This window comes from Schistocerca americana, chromosome 1, assembly GCF_021461395.2.
Source record: "Schistocerca americana isolate TAMUIC-IGC-003095 chromosome 1, iqSchAmer2.1, whole genome shotgun sequence".
NCBI classification, from domain to species: Eukaryota; Metazoa; Arthropoda; class Insecta; order Orthoptera; family Acrididae; genus Schistocerca; species Schistocerca americana.
In genome coordinates, this window is record NC_060119.1 from 591874653 (window position 1) to 591881786 (window position 7134).

Genomic DNA, 7134 nt, shown 5'->3' on the forward strand with positions numbered 1-7134 from the left:
CTCATACCAACGAGTTGCTTCAGATAGCTCGGAATAAGATGAAAAGGAAAGTTTTACTAATGTAACTCAGACAAAGAAAGTCAGAATTCTTTTGTACTGTCAGTTGGGACACTCCGAGAGGACTTTTCAACTGCCTAATTGGAAAGATACTCCTTCCCCAGCTCATAATGGGACCTTAACTCGCAGTGTGTGAGAGTTTAACCTCAAGTGTGTCTGCTGAGTGTAGGTGACCGTAATATATGTGTGTATGACTAAGTTGTGGTGTCAAGTTTCCGCTGCATGATGATGAGAAATGAAAGTGAGTAAAAGCATGTGTCTCCACATGGCTTACTCCTCTCTAATAGCACCATAGCCCCCATCCGATTGACGGATCAGCATCAGTAGTTTCACGTGCCTTCAGTTTAATCCGCGATGTTGTCGGACAGTCTGGTGATCAAGGAGATTTCGTCACTATCTCTCCACCCCTTCAAGCTCAAATACCGGCACTGAGAAATTCATCACCAGCAGGATTCAAACCTGCTATATCCGAGTCATTCGCCACCTCACAAATGTTCGTTTGATTTACTTTATTCTACGTTACTGCCAACTGTCAGTTTTTGGAAAGTGTTGATTATTCTCAGTTACAATTAAATTTGATATACACTGGAAGCATATGTAAAATGATTCAAAATTTTGATAAGGACAAACAGTTTTTCATCAAGAAGCAAATTGTTATAAGAAGCGTTTCTCTAGAAGCACTAATACAGTATTTGTGGTATCACAGTATCTTCACCTTCCAGTTGATCCTGATGTAGCTTTATTTGTCCTATCTCCTCACGCAGGGCAATCATAAATTTTTAAAAACATTTCTTTTCTCCATATATCATGAAAAATTCTGTTTCGGTTTGCATGGAGCAATCGATCGACCTAAAAATTCATAATCTTACACTACAGTTCTCATTTGTCACAGAGAAGTAGCCATTCTCCATTCGATACTGCATTTTCGTGCCCGTTGACACCGCTTTTGTCCCTACTGCACCCAGCCGCTACTTAAGCTACCAGTTCGCCATATACTGTTCAAGAGAGATGGCGGTTGTGCTTTTGGGAAACCATGGAACACCTGAATCTCAATTGCTGGACGAGGATTTGAGCCGTTGTTCTCCCAAGTCCGAGTTCAGCGTCTATTATCATCACAATGGGTGGAAAGACGTGAAGTGTCATGAGAAGCAAGATCGAGAACGTGAGGTGTAAAGAGTAGTATAAATGTCCTCGAGCATAACAAATATCATTCCGTCATGGATGCGTCTAAATATCAGGTGTATCGCTACATTTAAGCCTACTGGTTTTGCATCATTTGAAGTCATCTCGTTTTGCAGGGAGTTCAGATTTCAGGTGCAGCCGTAAGATGATCATTACCGTGACCTCAGTCGCAACGCCTGCTCGCTAGATAGCCCACAAAAGGCGCAAGCCACACGGGTCGCCTAAGCACCAGGCGAAGTGAATCTAGCACAAATTACAGTGGCCTACAGCAGAGGTCGTTAGCAGAGTGGAACAATGTTCGACGTCACCCTTCACGTGGACGAAATAGCGTGGAGGTCAGTATCACTGAGCACCGGCATATAAGTCACGCTCCAGGGCTTAATTGGGAGACTATGTTCGGGAATGCTTTCCTGCGAGAGTTTCATCGAGAGCCAGTTGGAGTTTCAGTTCCAGCCGCTGTCGCCGCTACCACTACAGTTGATTACAGCTTGTCTGTCCGAAGAAGGATCCGCCGCTATTCGACAACTTACGGCACTGCCACAGCAATGCACACGTCGTGTAGAATACTGTAGTGTGCACCAATTGGACTTAGCCTCAGAGCAGGACACCCTGGCCAGGAATATTGTATGATTTCTTGAAGTTCAGTATTTGTGTATCACTGAATACATTTGTGGTTTTGAGCAGAGAATTGCAGTTATTTCAGCAGTTATGCTTATAGGTATGTGAGCCTGATGTGAAGTTGGAATTAGCGCCCCTCTTTACACTGAGTCGTATAAAATCTATGACACAGTACTGTCTTTCAATTTCGTGTTTGCTCTGATCGGATTCGGTCTTAAGCCATCATGCAGTAGAAACTAAATTTAAAAAATTCTCACATGTCATACATGATACTTTTGTGCGCAACACAATATGAAAGCATCCAATGAGATGGTGTGACCAACTCAGTGGCAAAAGACAGATTTGAAGGCATGATGGCAAGGGGGAACTCTGTTCTCTCTCTCTCTCTCCGCCTCTCCGCGCCACCGCCCCCCTCCCCCCCCCCCCCCCCCCCCACCACCTCACCGCTTCCCTGGAACTGGAGTATAGGTCTAGAAATTTTAATCAATACACAATTGTCATATCGTTCTAGAACCGATTTTCCGTGATTCCACTATACATATAGTTTAGCCAATTGTCGCTTAACGGTGATTGTGGAATGACACCACTCGAAACCAGTCGACTCATTCATGTTAAAATTGACAATTTTAAGGGTCACTCCCGCCCCCGCCCATCTGGACCAATTTCTGCAGGCGCCCATGACTGGGATGAAATTTGGCTGCGTATTTTAGCTCCAATGGCTGTGTCTAGGATTGTATGGCCCAGACAACGGGAATAGGATAACCGTACTATCCGGCCGAGGAGCGAGAAAATGTTGGATCTTCAGTATTGGGGGGGGGGGGGGGGGGGGGGGTGGCCGAGGGGTTCTACGCGCTTCAGTCCGGAACAGCGTGACTGCTACGGTAGCAGGTTCGAATCCTGCCTCAGTCATGGATGTGTGTGATGTCCTTAGGTTAGTTACGTCTAAGTAGTTCTAAGTTATAGGGGCTGATGACCTCCGATGTCAAATCCCATAGTGCTCAGAACGATTTGAACCATTTTTCAATAGCGGGGGTGTCACTGGGATGACGTTAGACTATGTACTGGCCATCAGTGTGACAGTCGAATGCAGTGTAAGTAAGATACTTGAGATCATCACATTTTATATTGGCCATATCGTGAGTTCCCGTCTCGTTGGATACTCCATAAATCGTGAGAAAAGTTAAAGAGAACAACATTAGAAAACTTTGTTTGTCAGGAAAGTAATTATGCTGGGAACTATTGTTCTATACGGATTTCTCTCCTTTCTTTTTCCTTGTGGTTAATTGGTAATGACGAGATTTGGTGGATTCGGTAGATGGACACACATAGCACACGGCTGACAGAAACTCTTGGCCTGTTATGATCACTGTAGCTAAACGAGGATGATTTATCGAAGAGAAATAAATAAATACGCTGACTTGTGAATTAGCAGAGCAGAAACGTGAGAAAGGGGCTAGGAACGATGGAAGCCGTAGCAATGAGTGGTGACCGAGGAGTGAATGAGGCAGCGGTGGTGTCATATCTGATGGTGGCTGCGTCGGTTTAATACCAGTACAGCACTGGCTGTACCGTTGTCTACATCCACTGTCCATTCACAAACTTAATTTTATTTTAGATAGTTGCATGTTTTCATAACTATGAACCTGTTGGCGTCCTGTTGCCTTACTGAGCAACAGAATGAAAAGTGTAACTATTCTTCATACATCTCGACGAATAGAAAATTTAGCTTAGGCATCAGCACAGCACTTCATACAGGCAGCTGTTTGCCGAGACTCGCGCAAGCGAACATCAAGTAATCTGCTCCGACGTTTCCCCGTTTGTATTAATAACACAGTGCGTTAAGAACACAGATGAACGCGCATCTCGCACCAAGACGTTCCGTTACTCAAAACATTAGATCGAGAGATAGCTGAAGATACAGGGCCGTCAACTGGTGTGACTGGACCTAGACCCATAATTTTTGTTACTCGGGAACGCTCGGAAGGAACCATCCGGTGACCAGACTTTCGATTTTATTTTTGTTCTTACAAATGGTCTGTTAGCTTACCTTGCAACGAACATACTAAATAAACTATATGTCTTGATTTTTAAATATCTTTTTTCTGCTTTACAATTATTTCAAAGTGTGTGTGTGTGTGTGTGTGTGTGTGTGTGTGTGTGTGTGTGTGTGCAACTGGAGGGTGGAGTAGGGATGTGGGGAAGGTGGAATTTATTTATTTTCTTATCATGAAAAGCAGTTACATTCGCGATTGTGTAATGGAGGCACCAATTGAAACATATAGCACAATAAGCTAGCTGTGGTCAGTATTTCCACCTTCCTGAAAATTCGAAATATGCAGTATTATGACAGAATAAATAGCTTCAATCCACTTAACGTAAATCAAACGGTAGACAAGATACTGGTATAGCAGCAGATAAATTATTCCTTTAAACTCTGTGATGACTAAGTAGATATTAGGCAGCCTGTGAGATAGTACGTCTTAAGACACTCTAAAAAGCATTTCCGTTTTTCACTTCATGTCCATGATACATTAAATATTTATGGTTGTTGTTATTCAATTGCAGCTGATTAATTTTTTATGGCATTCGCTAACAGGTTGCTTCGAATCGCTGACGTAAATGCTCTCAGACTACTGTATTCAAGACCGTGACTGATATTTATCTCAACTTAGTAGCATTCACTTTCTTGCAGAAACTGAAAGAAAGATTGCTTCTCCGATCTACTGTAACATCGTCCGAGGAGGCCTCCAACATGAATAGACTTTTTAATCAAAGCGAATGTCCGAGAGCAGCTTGTTTCATATTAATGAGAGAGAGAGAGAGAGAGAGAGAGAGAGAGAGAGAGGGAGAGAAGGATCCAATATCTAAGAAATAAACAGCATCAACAAACGAATACCTTATGTGTGCGCATGCTGATATAATTATAGGATACCTAGAGTGAGGCAGACGACAGATAAGCACGTGGCATAGTTGAAAAATGTGTGCTCCACTATAAAGAGTGCCCAACTGCCCTTTCCCTAATTTTTATTAATCTCCCAGCTGTAGAGGTTCTAAATTTATACCTCTCTCACCGCGTTTTTATTCTTAGCAGGATGAAAGTTTAAAATGTGCTCGCGTGAGTATAAGCAGCTGCGAGGAGGCGCAACTCAATTCCTGTCCGGCATTTCTTTCGCGACGCCGACGTGGTGGAGGCAAAGGCTCGTAAGAGCCTTCTTATCACTACACGACAACAGATCGTAAACGGAATAGCAGTGCTTACAGAAGGGGCAGTCAGAAAGAAGGAGGGGGAGTTCGGGGTTGGTTGGAAGGGGGGGGGGGGGCGGAAAGTGGAACAGAAGAAACAGCTGGAGGGCATCGTGACTGTGAGTATGCATGCAGAAAATGTTTGTCGTGTTCCACACCATACAACAGTAAAAGGTACGAAAGGTAAAGCACGGAGTTACTGTGCGCTCAACAATTATAGGCTGTAGTTATGACTGAAATGTCAGCAAGAATAGTTATATAAATCGCAAGTACATCCACAAACACACACATACACACACACACACACACACACACACACACACACACACACACACACACACACACAAACACGACCACCCCTAAACGTACACACCTGTTTCAAGGTTTTATCCTGTAGTACAGTTGCTGCGAACTGAAAACACAAACTGCAGTAACCGATCACATTTATTACACGTTCCAGAGACATGTCAGTTGGTACGGCATGGATGTATGACTTTTGGGTTACGTGTGGCACTGTCTTTCACTGAACATTATACAGTGTGTGATAAAAACACTACTTGAAAAGAAGCCCGAAACCTGTGATGACTGAAAAAGAGTGCCACTGGTTACCCAAAAATCACTCCTACACATCCAAGTCATATTATCTGACATAAATCCACATGCTGGAGGTATAATCCCCCAAATCGCGTAGTGTAAAGTATAAGACAATAGATGTAACTGGTTACAACAATTTGTATTTCAATTGAAATACATAATGGTTACAGTCAGCCTTAACCTAAAATGTTCGCATTTAAAGTTTGCGTTACTGCCAGCGACATATAAAGTAACGAAAAATACAAGTGCCGAAATATTATAGAAATTAAATTGCTGTTCTCAAAAAAACGACAAGACAACTTGAAAAGACTCACAAAGCCCTTAATTAATTATCTGTGTAGGTCTTCCTGAAGAACAAATCGTCAATGTGTTGATTCTTTTATTAATATGACATGTCTCACTTGCACTCGCCGAGCTTATAAATCATAATAGCAGAAATAATTTGGCGTTTGTGCTCGGAACCCAGAAGTAGCGCAGCATCGAGAGACAATGCCTTACTACAAAATGCCAGGTGCTGCTCTTGGCCCAGTACTTTGGCGTGCTGGGGCCTACCCTTGTGTGTGTGTGTGCGTATGTGTGAGTGCGCGCGCGTGCCATTGCTCGGCGCCGCTCGCCTACCTGCGAGTGTGTGGCTGTCAGCGTCTTGGCCAGCAGCCGGCAGCGCGCGACTCCCCTGGCGTGTCGAACCGGCGCTGGGCGGCGCGCTACTGGCCTCGGCGGCAGCGTCGTCGGCAGGTGGCGTCGCGGCGCTGGCTGGGCCGTCCGCTGGAGCGGCCGCGCGCGCGCCCTGCGCCGCCTCCGCCGCCCCCGCCGCCGCGTATTGATCACGGACCGGAGTCCGCTCTGGTGGGGATGCACCGGTGACGTCAAAGCGGTGCGGCCCCTCTATTGGCCACAGGTCCGCTCCGGCGCGCGCCATTGGCTGGCGGCGGCCGGCTGCCCCCTGGCCGGCCAGCACCCCCTGCGCGGCGCGCGGCGTCCTGCGCACCCCTTTCGGTACGCGGAGAGGCGTATGGCCGCTGCTCCTGCTGACGGCTGCGTGGGAGGCCGGCCCGAGGAGTCGCCACCTGTCACTGGGCTATCGGATGCCCTTTGGGTCATGCAAATTCAACACCTCGCCTAGCGATCGTGGGATTTCTGGACGTCCGGAGGTAATCCGCTAATAAATTAGTAATGCGCTGGAACTGCCGTATGAAATGAAAACCGATGGAAGTGTTTCCTTAGAAATTTATGAAGCACGAAGCGCTAATGCAATTAAAAACAGCAATAAACTCTCTAATTCTCAGTCTTTATGGAACACAGATAGTGGTGCTAAATGCACTGCTGGCTATGAAGGCGACGTGCAATAAACACCATAATTTCGTGTGTGCTCCAGGCATGCAGATGATTAGCATTTCAGCGCAGTTGCAGAGACTAGGCAGGAATAACGTCTTCTACATT

At 45.4% G+C, this 7134-nt stretch overlaps 1 protein-coding gene across 1 annotated transcript in view; it reads right to left on the reverse strand.

Annotated features, from left to right (window-relative positions):
- Positions 1 to 6419, reverse strand: part of LOC124606767 (high-affinity choline transporter 1) — a 360300-nt gene extending 353881 nt beyond the window's left edge. The window contains exon 1 of the mRNA XM_047138825.1: positions 6313 to 6419. The gene's annotated coding sequence lies outside the window, so the exon portion shown is untranslated. The remainder of the gene's footprint in view (positions 1 to 6312) is intronic.
- Between the last annotated feature and the right edge of the window lie 715 nt (positions 6420 to 7134).